We start from the raw sequence: 23,004 nt of genomic DNA, 5'->3' as shown, positions 1-23,004 counted from the left end.
AAATTCCGAGCTGTCCAGAGTGTGCAGTGCCCTTGTTAAGTGAGCTCATGACCATTCGTGCTCTGCAAGTTCTTGCCACAGACCTGTCCCTTCCACCTCCTACCCTTAAGGAGTTTCTAAAGCTCTCACAGCTGTGCCAACACTGTCACTCCCGCAAAGCACGTTTCATTTGCTGCCCCTGTTTATGGGCACAACGCGGCCCCTGTCGGGAGCACTCACCACCTCCTTTCTGAGGAGCCGCTGCACTCCCTACACTGGGAACCAAGCCCCCAAGGTTCTTTCCACCCCCGCTCTTGCTCCCAACTTTTGCCGATGAACCCAGTTAAGCAGCTCCAGCCTCAGCCTTTATTTTCATGCAAAGTGAAAGAGATCAGCGCTGGGGACTGGCTGAAGCGTAGATAAAAGCCCCAGCTGTGATTTCTCGGGGTGTCAGTTTCACCTCCAGCAGTAAAGCAAACTGTCCTTGTGCCTGGGGGAAATTACGGAGCCTCACACTTTCATCCAGAGAGGGACAAAGGGGAGGTCAGGTGCTGCATCTGACAGAAGTGGGGACGTGTGAAATGTGATTAACCCAGGAAGAAGCCAGACAGAGCCCGGCTGGGGCCTCCGCTGCCCCTGTGTGTTTCCCAGGGTCAGGAGCAGGAGGTGAGTAAACAAAAGCATTCAATAAATATTTTTCCCTTTAACCCATGTGTTAATACAGATTTTCACAGCACTGACTGAATCGATAGCATTAGCGTAAATAATGAAGGAAGTAGTGTACTCTTAAATTCTCTACATCTCTGAAAAGAGAAAGAGGCGGGTGAAGTGACAGCTGGGGGTGGCTTGGGGTGGGGGTGAAGGGTAGGGGTAAGAGGGGTGGAGGGGTGGGAGAGGTTCCAGAAAGACCATGTAGTTCCACTTTACCGGGTCCACCCGGAGCTTGGCTAAACCTGTCTGGGGCCATCAAATCAGCTCGCATAATGTTATTTCTCGGGCTAAATACAAGCCACCAGTGCCTGTAGAATTAAAGCCATCGATAGTGGAGCTCTCCTGCATTTACAGGAAGACACAAATTAAATCCCTACTGACACGCCCATCAGAGTAGGAAGTCCTCTGTCCCTTTGCAGACAGACGCCCTGTAAGAGCTCTGCATGGTAAATGAAGCTGCAAGGACATTTGTCTCTTTGTCTAAATAAGTAATGCCAATTTCATTTTCAAACAGTGTGCTTGGGCCGCATTCATTATTGCATTAGGATTTGGTTTCCGCCAAACCAACCTTCCCTGGTTCCTCTGCTTGGACAACGTGTCTCTGGTTAGAGATGTGTGCTGAAAACAGGTACTGTCTGAAATCGACTGGAGATGTATTAAATAATTACTAGAGAAGTTTCCAGTAAAAATAGAGTCAATTATCAAAAGATTAACACTTTTCTTTGTTCTGTTAAAAAGGAAAAAGGAGGGAGGCAATTTTCAAGACAGGCACTGATGCTTTAAAAGGATTCTTCACAGGTGAGTTATTTAATCCTTTGTGACTAAGGAAATCTTTGTGTGCACTGTTGGGGGGGCAGCAAAAGGGGCAAATGTACAATATTGAAAAGTCAAAATACAATATGTGACACACTGTGAACGTGTAAGTTGGAAGGCCTGTCTGGTGGTTGATACCCGGATCCAATCCTGATTACTCTCCTCCAGGTAGAATCTGCAGATATTTTCTTGAATATCCCTGAAGGATTAACATAATCAGCTATCAAGTGCCACTGTAGCTACTTCACAAAAATGTAGTTAAGGCAGCACTTATCTGGCAGTGGTGAACTCAGCTCTGAGAGAAGGCACTTCATATATTAAGGCTTTAAATAGTTTTTTAGGACCCTCTTCACTAAGCAAGAGCTGCTCTGGAGGCTGGGAGGGGTCTGGTACCCACCAGTGAGGCAGAGGCAGAGCAGTGGCAGCCAGGCGTGGGAGAGTCTCAAGTGTCTCTCCGAACAGGACTGACAGGATTGAGGAGCAGTTTGCCTCCAAATAAGCTCCCACATGATTCCCTGGAGGTTAGGGGTGGTTGAAATGCACGGAAACAGGCTTCCAGAAAAAAAAATAGCTCAAATGGGATTACCTCAGAGGACAGCTAAGAGAGTCACTAATATTGACCTCCACAATGGAGAAGTGCCTATATCCCCAAGGAAACCTGCACAGACCCAAGCCAGATTGTTCCTGATCAATACCCTCTTTTTCCGTATGACTCAACTCCAGCCAGAGACACTCTACGAGGGCTTTGTGCTAGGCAGAGGTCTCTCAAGCAGGCAAATCAATTGGCTTGTTTTAGTGGAGGAGGCTGAAAGGGCTCGTCCCTGTAAAGAAGGGTCTCTTGGAGGGGCTACCGGTCTACAAACGGGGCAAAAACAGCATAATGCCAGCTGACCTAATAACAGCTCAGCTGACCTGGATTGGTTTGGAGTGAAAAGAAGCGTGCCCCAAGGAGCAGAGAGACTGGTACTTGAACTAGCTTTAAAAGTTCTACTACTCTCCTTTCCTTCTACTCATTTTATAAGCAATATGTATTCTGTGTGATCGCCATGCATATTCTGTAATTTTTCACTTAGAAAAATAGCTTTTGCATTTCACACAGCTTCTAATTCCCAAATTAGTTCAACACCTAGCAGTGAATGTAGAAATATATACCACGCCTTTCAGAGATATACTTAAGGCTGGTATTGATTTATGCTGTATCATGATTTTAGTCTGATGGGATAATCACCCTGTCAAGTCTGTATTTATTGTTGTGGCTATTAAATCACATTAATTTCTCGGCAATTACAGAGGTAAAGCATCCACAAACTCCAACAGTGACAGAATTCCATTTTCCTCCCTAAATAAACTCTATACTAAGATAGCCATGTCCTAGTTTTTTAATGGCATTTCACCATTTTTTTTCCTTTTGCATATCTTACAGAAGCATTAAGCCCACAGTTGCAGCCAGCACTCTGCCATAGATTTGAATTCTGGTAGAAAAGCCCTTGAGGGAGAAGAAGCCCCTTGGAGCCAGTGCTAATGGCAGCACAGCACAGAAGCAAATTGCCCATCAAGTGGTCCAACTTAGTGCCACAGAAGCATTTACAGGGAAAAAGGAGTCGGTAGAAAGTAGCAATCCTCCAGTACTGGCTGCCCTTGATTTAGGTTGCTTCCCATGGACTCATACAAGAATGTGGATTCTCTCCAGTGCTCTGGGAGTTTGTGATAACACTATGCAGACCCAACTTGCCTTAAGACTTCCACGTGCAGCGTTAAGGGGAAAATGCGGGCTGTGCAGGAAAGGAATGCTTACTTACATTGGGGTGTGAGTTGATAGGATCATCTTGAAGATGTACATGAGGCCCACACCAAATTTACACTAGATACGAAAGTTGATTTCACTGTTTGGGGGCCTCAAGCCTAGCAGGTGGCCCACAAGACCCTGCAGGTCCTTTGTGCCTGGCACAGGCTTCCTCTGAGGGAGCAAATCTCTTTTGCTTCCACTCAGGCCCAGCTCCATCACACTTACTAAGACCTGGTACCTAAGTATTTTGGCTCCCAACGAGAAATTTCAGGGTTGAAGGTTGCTGACCCTCTCTGATCATTTAAAAAAAGATTCTGCTTGCTTTGTATTTTTAATAAAGGGTCAGAAAGAATTTCATCCATACTGGCTCACCCTCCTTTCTGCCTTGCACATTGATTTTGGTCGTCAATCTGGGGCAGGCTTTTAGCTTGATTGAAGCCCATGTCCATGACCAAAAGACTTATTTATATGCCTCTGGGGTTCTTCATTTTTATGAATGCCAAATACCTTTCATCTACAGCCATATCTTAGCTGATGTCCCCTAGCCAATGAGGAAACAGAGAATAACGAGCAACAGGAAGAATGCACAAGCGTTGCTGAAAACTCTAATTGTTATTGGTTCATTTTAAACTAGTGAACTGGATCGCGCTCAGTGATGCACTAAGTTTTAACGCTGGAAGAAATGATAATAAGCAAAATATAAAATGTAGATGCCTCCACCGTAACAACATTAAAACAGTCCTAGAAATGAAAAAGGCAAGGAAACAAAACAAAACACACAAAAGAAAAAACCTCATTGGCCCATCATGGGTTTTATGAAAGAGAAAATGAATAGCTGGTACCTCATGCATCCAGCTCCTAATTTAAATGGTTGCTCTTTAGTATCTCTCTTTTCTTTTAAAAACACGGTATACCTGAACTGTGGAATAGATGCTTTTGTTCTGCCTTCCGTGACACTGAGGGAAGCACCAGAATGATGTTCGCTTGAAGAGGTGTGCATTTCCCATCTTGATAGTAAACTGCTTTTCCCTGAACAGCACCCGGCAGGCCCTCAACACCCCACCCCCTCCGCCCCCTAATCTGCTTTACCCAGACATTTCCTCCAGCTCACCTTTTCATTTCCACTTCTCACCTCATCAAGCTTCCCATACTCATTTTTACAGTGTGCCCTAGCAAAATGGGCTTTTCTTCCCTTTATAATTTTCTAATAAATGTATTACTGAGCTGTCTGAGTAGAAAAGCCCTAAAACAGACTTCACCAATATGCTTCATAGACTTGGTGTAACTTTTTATTTCTCTCACCTTTGTATCATATCGGGAATCTGCTTAGAGCCAATTTCCCCCATGATGTGCTCAGGCCCCACCTGCCCTCCCCCAAACCCAATTACTTTAAATTGTTGACTGTAGAGACCGTGGAAGGTGTTTGTCAATTACTCTTCCTTTCCCGCCTCTACTCCCAGTTCTGGCTCTGAAATTGGACTCTTTTTCCCTAACCTCTTGGGAGTGATATGGTCCTTCCTTTACTTAATAATTTTTCCCCTCTGTGGCTAAAAGCAGATTGTAATGCACTGGCATGCTGTCTCTCTTCCTCTTTCTCTCACCTAGTTTTACATTTTCGCCACCTGTTTTTCTTGGTACTCAAGTTCTCCAGGAATTCCATGAAACTTTCACTCAAGCTGTTCGAGTGTGTATTCCTTCAGTCTGCCAAAAGGCCCTCTCTAGGTGGCTTTTCCCCAAGTCCCCAAGTACTTTTGCTAACAAAACTGCTGAACAGGAGCTAATTTATCACTCTGTTATCACTATATTAGGGCATGAGAGAGCCATACCTAGAATGAATTATGGATCCATCCAGTGTCCCATGCATCCTGTATGTCAAGGTAAGCAAATGCTGTGTTGTGTTAACTGTCAGCCTGGGAAACAGCTGACATTTGTTATTTTAATTAATAGTTTACTTTGCTGAAATAAGCTTCTATGAGAAGCTATGACTTTTTATTAAATCTTCACTGCAGCATTGTTTTCCCCAGATTGGGAGACAAAAGCTCATTTTCAAAACTGCTTTATCCTGCAAGGTCACACTCAACAGCTTGCGTGCACATGTCAGGGAAACATCTGCTCCTGTGCCACAGATATAAGTAAAATTTGCTTTATTTTGAAATTTAAATGTACTTTTACTTAGAGAAAAATGATGAGTCAGTCATTAAAGAATCATTAAGTGATGTTGATTAGGAAAGACTTTTTAACCAGCCGTTCTGTCTCACAACCGACAATGAAATTTCTCTGACCTCAGCATTCTGCTTAGACGTCGCAGGGAACTGTGGTCACTGGCACATCTGGATCTGGACCAACTTGTCTCTTCATTAATGCAAATCATTATTATGTAATTACTCAGCCTGCAATGTAGAGATCATTGATTGCTTTTGCCCAGTAGCAGTATTTTTAAGTCACCGATGACAAAGAGAACTTTCAGAATAATCCAAACTACAAATTAACTCCCATTCAAGAAAGGCAAACCAACTTAAAATGTTCCAACACTAAATTCCGTTCTGAGATTTTCTCTTTGCTTGGAATAAATTAACTGGGGAAGTTGGTTCCGTCATGTTGTTTTAATTACTTTTGGTAACGCATTTTGCTCATCACATTTGCAGGACAATAACACATTAGTGCTGTTTCCCCAAATGGACGTGTTTTGCCCCAACCCATGTTCCAGAATCATGACCCATCTCCCAGGGGAATTAGATACTTTTCTGAGAATTCCAGTAACTGCTTCAGAAAGAGATATCCTAATGTCTCATGTTCTTTTGATGTTGGTGGGTCTTGTTTCTGACAGCCCTGTAGAATGACCTTTGGCCTAGGACTCCTGGGACTAACAAGATTGAACAGCCAGTGTTCCTTCTGGAGGTGCCAGGGGAGGGTTATCTTCTTGTATTTTCCATCTTCTAGAAGCTTCTCACTTCCTCCATTTTCAAAGCCAAAGGACTCGGACCTGCCCATCATGCCACCATTTCTGTGCTTCTGTGCACCCTGAGAAAGTTCTCTGTTTGGAAAAATTAACAGGATCAAACTGAGCCCCCCTCTGTAAGCCAGGATGTCATCTCAAGGTCCTTAACCTTAATCACATTTGTAAATCCCTTTGGTCAAGTAAAGTAACATATTCCTAGGTTCCAAGATTAGTGTGTGCACATCTTTGCAGGCCATTCTCCTATCCACCCAGGGTCTTTTTAGCTTATCTTCCTTCTCTCTTATTTGACATAACTCCCCACCTCTACCTACAACTGCATGTTTGGCTCAGACACTTGGAAGCCTCTTTATGTGCTTGGAAGGGGCGTTGGGGAACAGCCGGCTCCTGTGATCTGGTTCCTGGTTGTGAAAGCAGCAGCATGGGGACTGTATCCCAGACAATGTACATCCCTCCGACCTCAGTTTTCTTACCTCTAAAATGGAAACCTTCACCTCTAAAGTTATAGGCTTGCTCTAAAATACTAGGATTCTAAGGAAAGAGTATGAGAGTCTCCCTAATTCCCCTAAGGGAGGAGAATGAGGGAGCAAAGTGGGCTGGCAATTTCTGGGCACTGACACTGGCAGACGGATGCCAGCCATGTATTGGCCCCTCTCTCCCAGGGGAAACACTGAGGGCTTTTGGTTCAAGTTCTCTCCGTCCTCCTCTGACTGGCTTCCAAGTGGAATTTGAACCACCACTCACCCATTCCTGCAGTGTAGGTGGGTAAAGAAGCCCTTTCTCCTGCAAAGCTGTTCACAGTTTTAAGTGGCTGTGAGAAGTCTTCCAGGAGTGAAATCCTGTTCTCCAGGGTTCATGTGTGAAATTAAATGGCCTCCTCAGAGGCCATTATTGCAAGGGAAGGACTCAGAGAAAAGGAGATAGAATGGAGTGAAGCAAGGTCAGCTGGCTTAGCCAGGTCCTCTCTCTCTCTCTTCTTTTTTTAAGGAAAGAACCAACAATGAAAACATATCTAATTCCATGCAGGATTTTTGGACTCATCCCAAAACTCAATACTACTCTTTCTTTGCTTTGAGACCAGGTGATTTCTCTAAGTTTCAGGCCAAGCATACTTTTACCTTTGGGCCTTTTGAAGAACTGCTTGGCCATGAAATTTGGTGAGGGTAATTTGAAACCATCAGTATAGCTGCACGTTGTGGGGTTCCTGTGTGGAGGCAAGACCCACAGCTCTCACCAGCCCTTCCTACCAGGGCTTTCTTGCCCATTGAAAAGCACCTCAGCATCGGTTTCTCTGCAGGTTATGTTCCTATATCCCTTGAGTGTGTGTGGATGTTCAGGAAGTAAGTACCGGAAAAAAAAGAAAACCTTGCTTTTCTCCCTGAGCTATGATAAGTTTCACACATATTTTTATGTGTTAGGGACTTGCATTTTTTTAGTGTCAGGCTTCATTTCAGAAGGCACTGGGGTTGGCTCTGTGATGATTTATTTGTGTGGAAGAGGAAGGTTATTGGTTTTTCCTCATTTATATGTAGGGCCCCTCACAGAGAAATATTTTTAGAAACATTTTTATTTCTCTTCATATTTTTTCCTAGTTACGATGTATTTGCTTGCATTTGGGGCCGGCTGCCTGTATCCCTTGGTGTGCAAAGTTAGAAAAGAAATATTTAAACGATAGAAGCTTTGTGATCCCCGTCACAAGATCAGGTTCATAGATCTCATCTGATTAATAATGGAGGGGCCCGAGCTTCTTTCTGAGGTGGTGAGGCTTTCACAGATCCTAAGGCTGAACACTGAGGCTGAACGGCCTGAATTCCTCACTGCAGTATTCTACCCTCACACATTCATGGATAAACTGCACTGTTGACAGGTCTGATTTCCTTTCTGCCACAGTCAGCTCTATTATCCTGCCTCAGGCTTGAACCTGCAGCAGCTGAATCTTGTATTTGCCCTGCCTGAGGCCTTAACCTGCTGCTCTTCCCTTCATCCTTTATTTGTTCCTTCCTTGTGCCACCTGTTTGTCTCATCTGGCACTGTAAGAAGACATTCCTGCATCTCCTTATTCCACCCCTAGTATACATTAAAAAAAAATCCCAAGTGGCTTTCTTTCACCTTGTGCGTGTGCTTGAATCTGCCCCTGCAGCTGTCGAGTCAGGCACATGAATTCCAAAGCCAATTTCCATTTGTTTCAAGAGAACAAACCTCACTGAAAAATGTCAGAAAGGCACATGAGTACTCTGTACATACTTAAAAGGAAAATTAACAAGCAGAAATGGTGATGTGTCCAGCACCAATGACACCAAAGCCAAAGGCCGTAGTAAAATCTCTTTAAGTAGAGACTTGAAGCACCTCTTTTGTGGAGGCCAACAGATGCTATCCTGCCACTTTCTAAAAGTACAGCTTGTTATAAAATTGTGTCCTGTAATCTGGTTGCCTTTGCTATATGAGGCTACCAAGCACTTGAAATGTGGATGGTCCAAGCTGAGATGTGTTGTGATGATGAAAACATACCAGATTTTTTTTAAGATTTACTAGATGAATGTGAACTATCTCATTAATCAATTTTTCATGATTACATGAGAAATGAAAACATTTTGGACATATTGAGTTCAATAGGAAAGGCTACTTAAAGTTAATTTCACCAGTTTCTTTTGACTTTTTTCATCATGACTAAAAGAAAATTCAGAATAACATAGCTCCAATTACATTTCTATTGGACACTGCTGTTCTAGAAGTTGGTTAAGAGATGGCACTTGAGATTTTTGTTTTTCTACCACTCCAAAATACTGAAATTGAATAATATATTATTCTTTAGTTTTTCTTCAATATATTTGACATAACACTCGGTTACTGGAAGCAGTTTTTATAAACCGTAGACACATTATTTTTAATGAACTTAGTTAATCTCTTTTTTTGAAAAACTGCTTTCCATTTTTATAGACTGACTTTTCCTTAATAAAGTCTGGTTTCTTTTCTTCATATGCTGCCTTTCCATCCAGCAAGCTCCATCTGTTCTGAGATTAATTTAACATTTGTGAGGCACTCCCAGTTTGTACAAGAACTTACAGCATACTCCCTGCCCTCGAGGAGAACATACTCCTAGTGAACAAAAACTGAGAAAGATGAAAATCCTGAGAAGAAAACTGAGAAAGTCAAACTTCCACTGTACATAGAATTTTTTAAAAGATTTTATTTATTTATTTATTTATTTATTTATTTATTTATTTATTTATTTATTTTTAGAGAGGGGAGGGAGGGAGAAAGAGAGAGAAACATCAATGTGTGGTTGCTGGGGGCCGTGGCCTGCAACCCAGGCATGTGCCCTGACTGGGAGTCGAACCTGCGATACTTTGGTTTGCAGCCCACACTCAATCCACTGAGCTACGCCAGCCAGGGCTTTGTACATAGAACTTTAAGAGACCAAGTTTTAAGTATCAAAAGGAAGAAAGGGGTGTGTGGTATGGATTATATTTTCATCATATTTTGTGCATGTTTTGGGGTAGTGATTTTTATAACAAAGTTTAACCCAAAGGAACACTATGGCTTCACTGCTGAGCATGAAAGCCTATTGACACAAATCACAGATTTGTGAGATCCCAAAAGATATTTTCCAGGATTTGAAAAATATTACTCGTGAGCATTTATATAGCACTTACTATGTACTACTAAATTCTCCACATTTGAGAGCTCATATAATACTCAAATGAATTCTATGATGCAGAAACGTCATAGAGAGGCTGAGTAAACTGTGCAGGGTCACACAGCTAATGGCATGTACAGAGTCACAGTCAAGCACTCTGTCTGCAAAGGCTAGTTCTTAACCCTGCCCCAGACTGTGTCATTGCCGTGATATAGATGGTTTGTCATGACAGCTCCATCCTTGTTTTTGTCTGATAAACTTTGAAGTCCACCTGAAATGTGAGGGACTATCTCTCAAAATGCTGCTTTGCCATTGATTGTATCTCATCGCATCTTTTACCAGAAATTACTGTGTGACAAAATTTTTCACCTTAGCTTCACCCTGTTTTCCTTTGCATAAGTACTACTGTTGCCAGAGGAAAAGGATTCTTCCACGATATTGCAGGAAAGGCATTTCAGGGACACACGCATAGATCTGAGGTATAGTGGCAAGATTTACTGGAGTGAAAACAAAGGACTGCCCCCAGGTATGCCATGCCTAAAGTCTCATCCAAACTGGGTGGCTTGGCTCCATTTCACTGTAAAAGAAATGTAGCCTCTGAGCCTGCAGGCCCACACTTGTGCCCATCAAGCCTAGGAGGAAGGCCAGGACCCAGAGCCGATGTGCTATCAGCCCAACATCCAAGGCTCTGTAGTCCAGCGTAGTCTCTGTTCATGTCCAGCCAGCAATCGGCGCTATGCTTTGGCCAGCGCTGCTGGTAAAAGGAGGGAGAGCCCACCAGACCCAGGCCTTTGTGAAGCTTTGATTCTGTTTCCGTGGGCTTGAGAGACAGCAGACATCTTTTTTCAAATTATCCAGTCCCTCTCCTGATCTTCAGGGTTTCATGCCCTTGTCCTATTCAGTTACTTTCCCAGATTTTCCCTGGCTAGAATCTTCCCCTTTAAGGTCACCATTGTGGCTCCTACTGTGCATGCTTCATAGTAGGACCTCCCTCTGCACCATCTTGGCTTCTGCTTCACATGCCTCAGAAGAGAAATCTCCCTTCACTGTTTACCCGCCACCGCTTCCTCCCTTATGCAGGCAAAAGAGCCAAGTGTTCCCTGGGGAAACTGGACAGTCTTTCCTGCTTATTCGGTGACTAACGTCCCTTTGGCCCCTCTGGAAGAGGGTGTGGCTGTCCCCTAGGGTGCCTAGGAGGCTGTAGCTTCCCGACTTAACTAACCAAGCTTAGCCAGCTTTCTCTCTTCTCTCTTCTTAGTAACTAACTAGCTGCCTACACTAACATTAACTAACCCTAAAATAACCAAAACATAAGACATGGTAGTACAAACATGCGGCCTGGATGGTCCATCAAGTATCTAGAACTTTTCTACTAATACTTTCTTTGCAGTTTTTTATTGAACACAGGCCAAATCTTACCCTTGTTCATGGCTTTCTATGGAAAATTCATTTGCATATATGAAGAGAGAATGTGGCTTTTAATGATCTTAATGGAAACTAGAAATATATCATTTTCCTGATAAGTTGTCATTTTGGATTTTCATCTTTCTGGCACCAGAATATAGGCATGTACATCTATGAACTGCTGCCTGTCATTAAAGAAACTAATGTGACATTCCTAGGTTTTGTACTATATGCTGGTTAGAGTTCATTTTTCCCCTCTGGTTTTTTGTTCTTAAAAGCTAATTTCCAATGTCAGTCCATAATGATTCATGTAACTCTCAACACAGAAGTACATTTTTTATAGATTACACTCCCTGGTTGGTCCAGGGATTCTTTCCAAACAAGTCTCTGAACTACCTTTCAAAATCTTTAGCAATATTCCCAGAACCTTCTGACATTATGCTTAATTAAGGTTTACATGTTAATATTGAACAATAAAATGTAGATGGCATAATAACACAAAAAAGATAGAAGCAAAGTAATTAGCAATGATGATACTTATTCATTGAATTGTATCATTGCACATATGTGTCCTTGCCAATTTATAATTTTTTCAAATTATTATTAATTATAGCTTCTGAAGCAGTATCTTTAAAGTACCTCAGGAACTGTCTCCTAAACATCCCTAAATTTAATGAAAAGCTTGTGATTATTGCCTTAAATAGCAGCAGAGATGCCTCCCAACCTTAGGGAAATCAGTTAATCTCTAATTTCTCATCTATGAGCAAGCAACTATTATTTCTCACATTTTTCCTAAAGTTCATCACCAATAACATAACTTGCTTTATTTACATATTCCTTATAACTCATATGGATTTTTTCCTTGTTTCCAGATTGCTTTCTTTATTTCTTCCTTTCTTTTTTTTTGAAGAAAACAATACTAATATCTTTTATGTTTGAAAATTATTTTTAAAAAACCCCTAACGGATATATTAAAACTAGGAAAGTTGTTTTAAAATGTGCTGGCAAGTGGGGGGAAAATCCAAGGTATGTGAGAGACATAAAAATTACTTTACACATGTCCTTCAAAAAAGTTTAATACATAGTCAGGTCACATTACTGCACATCAAATTCTCTAGGTCTCTGGCTGCCAGTAGCAATTATCTGTAAAAGAACATGTTTTCCCTGGTGACTTGCTATCAGGAATTTTCAAGTATACCTAAGCACAGCCTTGAGCAAAACTCCTACGGGGCATATTTGGAATACAGGGTTTCATTTGGATGCAATATCAAGGTTCCAGTGCAATATGTCTCTCTATATATTTTTACATCTGTTTTAACATATTGATGTGTTTATCTGTTGGCTTTAATTACATGATATAAGTATATATGAATGTAAATAGGACTCCTGAGTTTCCACTCAACTTTTGTCATGAGGTATACAAATATATTTCCCTTGATGCCTGGATGATTTTATATTATAATGATGTCTCCTGAATTTTTATGATTACTTTGCTAAAAAGATGTCGAATATTTGTAGATTGCTGAGACATCAGCTCTCACTCTGTCTGACCAGGTCACATTTCATTCCTTTCCAATGTTCAGTGGGGTCTTGGCTAATAAAGTCTTTTGTGTCCATCACACACTTGTTCTGATTAATGATAATGTTACCTTTTAAAGGCAATTAAAGCATGAGCACAATTTTTTTCAATAATAAGTGGGTGTGCCATTTTGCAGAGCTACCAAGAACTGAAAAAATAAATGTTTCCAATTGGTAATCATTAAGGGTTCATAAAGCAAGCTCCAACACTGAAAGGTTCACATGTAACACTGCAGTCCAGGAGTTTCAGGCGTTCATCGTGCATGCTAAGCTCTGATCAGGGTGCTCCCATGATGAGACAGTAATTCGCAGAAATGTGTTTTTTTAATATATGAAAGTCGAATGTTTGGGTGCCTACTGGGTTAGGATTTGGAAAGGAGTAGAAGGTATCATTGGGGTGGGGACGTCTAAAGAGGCAGACCAAAAAAGAAATAAAAGGCTTAGTCTAAAAATTAATGATCAGCCTACCTCTTAGCAAGCTTTTGAGTATTGAGGGGCAAGCCCTCCTCTATATTTGAGGAATTGAGCTAGCCAAAATGAAGTCATTCATTTTTATACCTGTATTCACAATGAGAATATGAGCCCTTCCCCTTGCAGTCCCCAGCTCACTCAAGGTGGCCTAAAGAGACCACAGTGCCCCAGGGGCAGTGCTATGCTGTCTGTTGTTGGGTCAGTAAGGCACTCCACTTGTAATTGGGACACTCATGAGTCCGTCAGTGGTGAGTGTGGGTCTGCTCCATGAGCAGGCAGGGTAGAGAGTATCGCTCTCATATTTGGAGTTGTGCCACATATCCACCTAACTTAGGTGTTGGGAAACTTTAAAAGGACCTAACTGATCAGCTTTTTACCATGGGGACTTTTTCAGAAGATTTACAAAGGGTGAGAATCTGGCAGATACATTTATAGGTAATCTGGGATTTATCAAGAATATAGCATCTGGGGGTTTCAGGTGATTTTTTCTCTAAGAAAAAATGTTTAGAGGCCAAATGTTTTCTGCAAGTTCACATTTGTTGGGGAAAGCTGGAGAACATTTGTTTTTACCCTAATACATTAGGCTTAATGTTTGCTAGGGCCATGTGAACCATTCAAAAATTTTATAGAGCCATATGCACTTTTATTACTGCAAAAGACAACACTGTTACAGCCCTGATAAATAAAATTATTTGCAGGTCTTTGCAGCTTGGGCAATCCAGTGGCACTGCATTTTCACTTCTGTGGCCACAAAATGTAAATGAAGTTGAAGCAGCAGAAATTTTCATCTTTTCTACTTGTAGTAATTCTTGCAGAATCATGAATGCCTTTCTTTTTCCTTCCTGGATCTCTCCAAATAGATCCCATTTATCTGATTGGATTTCTGTCCCATCTTTCTACATATTACAGCTAATTAGTACCCCCTGATGAGAAACAGTTCACTGATGGAAAAAGCAGTTAGATAAGATCTGCATTAACAAATGTAGTTCATTTAATATCATTTGTGCTGCTGCATTATTAATAATACATAATTACCCTGCACAGGCTGGAAGGGAAGAATAAAACCGTTCTTTAATTTCTTGGCCTTTGCAGAGAAACAGTATATTAGAGAGAATAAAACAGTATCGGACTATTGGTTGCCATCCATCATAGAGCTTTCGGTGTCACACGGTTTTATTAACTTCAAGTCAAGCTAGAATTTCCGTATTTCAGCACAATCACAGGCTACCCAGATACAATGATTGGGTGGAGTTTGAACACCCAACTTATCGTCTAAGAGTGTTAAATTCGGACACCCATCAAATGGCTGTCAGGAAGCGAGATTTTTCAGCCTGTTACTGAGAGTATTTTACTGCAGTCGATAATGAGCACCATGGTGATCGACAACTAATCCTCACGAAATGTGATTTACCACAGGGGAGGAACCCGACTTTGTTCCCCCCACTCTCTGGAATCAGAGTGTGCAGATTAGATAGGGATTCTGGTTAAGCCTGTGTTAAAATAATAAAACAAGTAGTGGTGACCACCTCAGAGGAAGCATGACCAGCATTGAACAAATGCCTACTTCATGCCAAGTTTTATGCTGAACATTTTACGTGGATTCATTCTCATCACAACGTCATGCTGGAGTCACTATTTTTACAGTAGAGGTCATCCAAATCTGGCAAGACCTCACACACCATCTTAAAGGAAAAGTTTCCAGAAAAGAGGCCACACTCCCTTCCTTTCTTTTTTTCTGTTGTGTCCTACTTTGTGAACTACGGTTTGCCAGACAGGGCAGTGTAAATGCATGTGGAGCCGCTGTGAGTGTGATTCTTTGCACAGGTGAGGCAGGCCAGGGATGCTGGCCTGGATGCTAGCCTAGCTGCTGGCTCAGAAACCGCAGATCCTCTTTTCACAGGCCTGGTACCCAAAGGAAGGAGTCAGGAAAATGTAGACACAGGGCTGAACATCTGAGGCATGTTTATTTTCTGCAATTAAAGCTGCCTGTAAACCATTCTATTTCATTCAACAGCCCACTCATTTATTCATTAAATATTTCCTGAGCTCCTACTACACCAGACATTTGAAAGGGGAAAAGTTCCTCAAAATGGGAACTTGAAATCTTTAAGGTAGAATAAGAATACTTTTGTTGTTGCCAAGTTCACATGCTTATTGTGAAAACAGACATAAAAATACATGGCTAGAATTCAATGGGTTCCAGGAACAAGGTGGGCACTAAGGAAGGAATGCCCAACCTGACTAAAGTGAGTCTGAGAAAGTTTGACAAAGAGACGATGAGCTGATTTGATGAGCAGAGTGAATGCAGTTTATCAGGTAGACTGGAAGGAACTTGTTTTCTCTTTTAATAGTGGTATTATTATCCGTTTAGAAAGCAAGCTACAAATACTATGCCACCTAATAGTTGAGTGCATGGAAATTCTGTTGCTTACTGGAATAAGGCATCTTTCTTCTGAGGGTCATGGCTCTTTATCAACATTTCAATATCCCTTTGAAATGCTTTTAAACCAGAAGCATACAGGAATTGTTAGTGTGTATGCCAATAATACTGACAAAGAGAGAAGAGGATGGGTATGATGTGGTTTTGTAACAGGATTTATAGCATAACTAGTAAAATATTGGTATAGGATCTTTATACACAGTGAATTTTTTCCCACCAGATTCACAGATGTGTCACATTTTTGAAATACAAATTATTGTGTCTTTCCTCTCCAAAGATTTTATTGTCTACAAGATGCAAGACAGAATGAAAGTCCTCTGAAAGCTGAGATAACATCTGTACTATTATAGCAATTAGTTCAGGTCTTAGTGCAGCAAAGTCATTTTATCCATCTGTAATTCCCAGCTAAAAAGTGAGCACTTGGCTCTCCATTTCAGACCACAGTCATGGCTACAATCTCCCTCGGGCATTGTCAAGAGACAGCCATAGACTGGTGAAGACTGACTCAAGCAATCACCAAAACTTGCTCCTCCTGAGTAGGCAGCGGGATGATAGTCCCAGTATTCCCTGAAGTTGCATAGACCATGTGACTAAAATATAGCTACAGAGACAGGAGCAGCACAATGTATTTCACTGGAAGGTCCAGCCCATAAAACCTCCATGCGGCATGCGCCATTCACTTTCCTTATCGTCCTCCTAGGTGTAAAACAGAGGCTCCTTATGGAAAGAGCCTGGGTCCTGGTCAATGCAGAAATGAAATGAATCCAGAGAGCACCAAACCAAGAGCACCAAGTTTTGATTGTTGCATAAACAAGAAATCACCCTTTATTGTGAAATTTTAGCTTGTTGTTTGCTTTGGCAGTTGGCCAACCCTAAGACACATAAGCTCTTCAATTAGATTACCAAAATAAGTGGGCTATGAGGGCCTGTAGGGCAGAAAATTTCTAAGGACTTTGAGTGGAACAGGGCTACCGTAGCACAGATGGGAGGCAGGGGTGGTGTGGGGGGCATTAATTCCTGCTCTTATACAGGGTGGGGGCAGAGTGGTATGAATCACCACTATCATACAAGGTGACTGGGGATTTCTCAGTTTAAATGTCACTTTTTCTTGCAAGCGTTTCCTAATCCCACTGTTCAAGTTGGGTTATATGCTTCCTTTGAATACTGTAGTGTTTTTTTTCCTCCATAGCACTTTATACTCATAATTAAATTATTGCTTTTTGTTGTTGATGTTGAATAACTGTGTCCTTCCCCTATACCATAAACCTTGCTGAGGACTGGGACTACTTCATTCCTCACCACATATGTCTCTTGTCAAGAATTGTGTCTGATAAATAGTGGGTGCTTATCGAACATCCATTCACTGGCTAGTACTCAACTTTTGGTTATTTATTATAGCTCCCAACAAACAAAGGATTTCTATTTTAGGAGATCACATTCAATGAGCTGTAAAGCCCTCTCTAGTTATTAGAGACTATAATTTTAAGTCTTTGTTCCTGGTTAGCAGCCACTCATTGACCTATGGAAAACAAATGCTTATATATAAACTGCCACCACCATAGATACACATAGATATTCTAGAAAAAAAATTATTCTAGACCTCACCAACAGCTAACCACCTATCACCTGGACAGCCACAGACATGCATGCAAAGACACACTCAAAACAGCCACAGGTGCCCCAAGACATGAACACATCTCCGAAGACATGCCCCTCCACTATCGACATGCCCAGACAACTGCACACACACGGTGATGTCTTTTAACACCTGTCATTTTGGAGACATATGTCCTATGCTTTCCTACCTCATCCAGTAAAAGAGAAATGCATCAATCCAGAATTAAAATAACATTCTCACCTCTATTATCTGTTCTGTTTTTGGAGCTGCTTTCCATAAATTGGTGTCCTCTGTGGGAAGAAGTATACGGGGCATAGAGAGGAACAAATGTCTCTCCCAAAGTCTCCCATTATTTTGTCATTTACATTGCAAATGTCATCAAAAATGCAAATATATGTGACATCTCTAATTGTTTTAGATCTTATGCTACAATAAACATTGGCTTGGTTAAATCATATTTCCAAGAATAAAAGAGCTGAAGGTTTTGTTGTTGCTATTCTCTATATTTAGAGATACTTAGAGAAGTAAACAACTATAATAATATTGTTTTTAAAAGTTACCCATCCAAATAGTATATTAAGCACTCAAGTGATATGATATTTTAAACTAAAGAATGTGATAGATAATGTCACTAGTCAGTTGGTGATATATGGCAATTATCCATAAATATTTAGCCTTATGCTAGGGAAGGAAGGAATAAGAAGATATAAAGAATAACAATAATAATAACCAGGTCACTTGGAGGTACCCTCCAGGAGACTTCAGGATAAACAATCAGTTCTGGCTTTCTCTTTCTATCTGGAAGTTTACAAACATGCCCTCTGCACTTCAGAGCAGAAACTATTGCTCGTTTCATGTCCTTGATCTGCCCCGATGCCCAGTCCACAGGCAGAATACTATTTAAGAAAGTGTGGTCAGTCACTTTCAGATGTTGAGTAGGCAGCTCTTGGCAACATAAGGAGGATTGGCAGCCAATGGGACCTGGTCTTTTGCCCCAGACAGAGCCTCTTTCTTTTTTCCCGAAGAGTCTCATTCACACATATCATAAAGTTGCTAGGACATAGTCCAGACCAGCCCAAACAGGATGTGAAACTAATCATATTATTTTTCTTTTCACCATTGTTGCAAATCAACACACACACACACACACACATACACACACACACACCCTTTTTTATGTAGGGAGACAAGGCTACAGTAAGCACTGACAGTGGCATTCAAGCAGGCAGCATGTGGAAGACAGATGATGATCCTACCCTTTTAGTGGTTAGAGTTGGTCTATACACATGACCCAGTACTTTATTTGAGCATTAATTTCTAGAGCCACTTCCTCCCCATCTTTTGGGTTTCTCCATTACTGCTGAACAACCTCATCTGCTTAGAACTGTACCCTCCAATGGACCTAGATAATACATATTTAGAGCAATGGTAATGCCAAAAATGAAGTTATCTGCTAACACTCAAGGAAAAATCAGCTCTTTACTGACAGGGCTTCTATGAGAATCTGATGAAAGCGACAGATCCTCTCCAGAAAAAAAGATGCATATATCAACATACAAGCATTACTGTGCATTAAATTTCAGAGTATTCTTTTTGTTTTTCCTTTCATAGTTTCCAGAATCCACATCCCTGGAATCTCTGTGAGCCTGCTGCAAGAGCCAAGCCCATGATGACACCATGTGAAAAGGGCAGAGCCCATGGAGAGAGGTCCAAACCTACTACCTACTGGCTCCATGAAATCAACTGAGGTGCTAAACTTCTCAACGTTTTCATTCCTCCATTCTATAAATAAAGATAATAATACTACCACATAGAACTATTGTTAGTTCTTTGAAAATGTCTCTTTCACCACTACATCCCTGGTGCCTTATAAACCACATGGGATACATAAGAGGCTCAATTAGTGAATGAATACATTTGAACCCCAAGTATAGTGCATGACACTGAAGAGCTATTGATTTAATATTATTTTCCAATTTTTATTGCAGAAGCAGGAAATAAATCCTGATTCCCAGATGTTCTGTGATTATAAAACTCATTCCTATCCTTGTTCAGCCACTCTATGGCATATTTCCCAAGTGATGATACAGCGGTTACAAAGAAGGTATAAGAGAAATTCTTAAATGGCATCATTCTCAACTGTAGTAGGATATTCTAAAAAAAAATACTTCAATATATATATCTTCATCTCCCATATATTCCATTATGTTGTGAATCTCCCTCATTAAATTAATGATATTTACCCATTTGAGAATCACCATTTCAAAGTTGATTTCTGTTTTGAGTCAACAGACTGGAAGTAGAATTGAACATCAAATTGATATGGAGAGAAAAAAGAATCCTAATTTAAGTTTCCATTAACAAACAAACAGTCAGACATGAGCAACTTGATAACAGTTTTACTTAAGGAAAGTAACTTCCAGGAAGAAAGTGAACAGGAGAGCTTATCCCATTGGTCGGGATTGAAAGGAAATGGGAGACAGGAAGTGGAAGCTAGCCATGAAAGGCATGGCTACTGGCTGACATCTGTGAAGGGCATGACATGACACTAGATTGAGGGGGAAGCTAAATTCAGGCAGAGTAGGGACTTTAGTCCTTACTGTCCCAGCTGTCCACTAGGCCAGCAGCAGCATGGTAGACAGAGAATGAATCTGGGTTGACACTCCTGAGCTCTCCTGTGGTCTGGGGACAACAATAAAATAATGATGGTAAGGATTTATTTTGTGCCAAACTATATTCTAAGTCCTCTGCATATTAATCCTTTAATTTTTACAATAAACCTATAAAGGAGATTTTTAAATCCTCATCCAAAGACATGTTTATTGATTTGAAAGAGAGATATCAATGTGAAAGAGAAACATCAATCAGTTGCCTCCCATATGCACCCTGACCAGGGACCTAACCTATAACCTTTTGGTATGCAGGACGATGCTCCAACCAACTGAGCACCTGGCCAGGTTGTGTGTTATGATTATGATCTTTTTTTCACATATAGGAAACACAAGCATAGAGAGATTAAATAACTTGCCACATCCTGTTTTCTACTTTTCTACTAGTTAATACCAACCATCAACCCTGTGGTTACCAAGCACAATTATAAGCACTTTATGTGCATTAACTCATGTAACTTGACCAAGGATCCTACCCAGAAGACAGGCATTATTTTTAACTCCATTTTATAGATCAGCAAATGGAGACTCATTTATCTTAAGCAGCTTGTCTGAAGTCGCTCAGCTGGTAAGTGGTAGCATTGGACTTCAGACTTAAGAAGGCTGGCTCCAGAATCCATGCTCCTAATCAGAAGTCTTCAGTTTCCCCAGAAGGGCACCTAGAACTTAGAAAATCTGGGTGGGGGATTGAGCCACAGGTATATAGTGACCCCATGGTCAAAGGTATAAACTGGGCTTCCGAACCTGAGACCCAGTGGAAATCAGAGCTAAATTTTAGAATGTCCACGGAACCGTAGTGGAACAAAGTGGGCCCAAGTCAGCAATGGAAGTGGCTGAGCTCTCTGGGAGATTTAACTATGCCAGAAAACAGATAGAGTTGCATCAGCCATCAACATCAGTATGGACCATAGCAGAGTATGTATGAGGCTGGCACTGCTACACTTCAGCAGAGAGCCACCAGGCACACTTTGAACTGAGCACCTACCTCCCTACCACAGTGGGGACCAACCCAAGGACCAGCATAAGGTTAACAGCATTCACACCCCCACCCAATCCCCCACCCTCCAGCAACCCAAGTCCACAAGGTCATTTAAGCTACCCAAGTGCCATCGGGATGAAGAGCCTGGGAGGAAAGCAATTCTGAAAAATTGAACATTTACCCCCCTCTAGACTGAGTTCAAAACAAAACTATTTAGATTCACAAAAACTGAGACATTTTGGACTGGAAAGTTTAAAATAAAGCTATTTTTACCTGCCACACACTGGGGTGGGATGCTCATGAGGAAGATTAGATCAGTTATTAGAAATAACCTACATTTTCTTTGAACATCTGAGTGTTGCGTGAATACACGTGAGTGTACAATTCCAAAGGACTCCAAGAGCCTGGCTAATGAAACACCTGCAGTATATTTATTAACAATTAGGATGAGGAAATGGACAACATACTGATCAGATTTGTGGTTGATGCAAAGCTGAGAATTATAGTGCAGGCGTTAGGCAACAGAATTAAGATCTGGAAAATTAGCCACTGGCTGGTTCAGTAAGATACCTCTAGCCAGCACAGATTTAATCTGGTTAAAATGAATTAAACTAAGGCTCAAAGAACCAATTGTACAGATAGACGTGTTGTGACCATTCAGGGCCTGACAGGTTCACGGTATTCGGGCAGACAGAAGAATACTCATGGAGCCATGGGGGTGTCTGATGTGCCTTTATTCAAGGCACCACACATGCTGCAAGCTGCCTATCTCCCTGCATGCCTCTCCATGACACATGTCGTGACCCTTGCTCCCCAGCATGGCACATGTCATGGCACCTAGTAGGGAGCCCCTGGCCCTTCTTAAATGCTAGAACAAACAAGGCCAACAAAAAGAAAACTATATAACATAGCATAATTCTGCACATGCAAGTCCACTTCATGTTATGGGAATAGTTTATTAGACCCAGTCTCAAAACTTTGTGAACACTGCTTATCAGGCCCCTCCAAGGCTGTGGGAACACTGCTTCCCTTAGTTACCCAGACACCTGGGTGAGGAAGCCAGCCTACTTCCACTTACCCTACGACAGAACACTGGCTGAATAAGTGTCCAAGTATTTGAATGTTTACTCTATGGAAGATGCATTTTAGATTTGGAGGTCCAACAGAAGAAGAGTAATAACCCTTCTTGAGACCTTACTATGTCAGGCACGTATACCATCTCATTTAATCCTACACAGTATACAGTACTATTTCTATTCAATCGCATAAAGAAGTTGAGGTTCAAGCCTCAAGGCCACATAGCTAGTAAGTGGCAGAACCACTGCTCAAACTCAATGTCTGTCTGACTGTACCAAACTGCCTCCCCAGCATATGGTAGTCAACATAAAGGGAAACAATGCTAGCACTCAGAACCTTCCTCTGATATGTAGCTTGTCTCCCAGTATTGCAAACAGAATATGGCCTGCTCCAGGGTGGGATGGTAGAGATAAAAGAAATCAGATGCCATCAGCAAGACTCTTTCTTAATTCTTAGGTTCTATGATTCCATCTCTGGGAACTGGAGGAAGCCAGGGTCCCTATATTAAATGGCTTTTCCCACAGTAAAATACAACCCCAAATCTCAGTGCCTTACAATAACAAATCTTTTATTTTTCACTCATGGCCAGTTGTGGTTGGATGCCAGGTCAGGGTCTAGTCAGCCTCACTTTGCTTTTCATTCTGGAACACAAGGTCAAGGAGCAGCAACTAGCAGGGTGTATTGTTCACACACAAGGGCAGGAGCTCAAAGCCCGCATGAAGCCTCTGTTCAGATGTGAACATCATCGTATTTGCTCACACTATGCTCTCTGCCCCAGCAGGCTCTATACCTACTCAGTAGCCTGCATTTGAACTGCAGCGGATCTCAACCATTCCCCTGTTAGGAAAGGAAATCAGTTCTTAAGACTTCTCCATTGCCCTCTGGA

The 23,004-nt window shown here is 41.5% G+C and overlaps 1 long non-coding RNA gene across 1 annotated transcript; it reads left to right on the top strand.

The window, feature by feature from the left end:
* Window positions 1-369: 369 nt before the first annotated feature.
* On the top strand, window positions 370-19,184 carry LOC123816533. The gene is made up of 5 exons (XR_006785290.1): window positions 370-645; window positions 1,205-1,318; window positions 1,429-1,488; window positions 5,098-5,166; window positions 19,005-19,184. It is a non-coding gene; the product is annotated as an uncharacterized LOC123816533 (long non-coding RNA).
* Window positions 19,185-23,004: the final 3,820 nt, after the last annotated feature.

Source organism: Phyllostomus hastatus, unplaced genomic scaffold (genome assembly GCF_019186645.2).
Source record: "Phyllostomus hastatus isolate PE091 unplaced genomic scaffold, TTU_PhHast_1.1 phas_contig_209, whole genome shotgun sequence".
Classification (NCBI taxonomy): Eukaryota; Metazoa; Chordata; class Mammalia; order Chiroptera; family Phyllostomidae; genus Phyllostomus; species Phyllostomus hastatus.
This window is presented reverse-complemented; position numbering and strand designations above follow the sequence as displayed.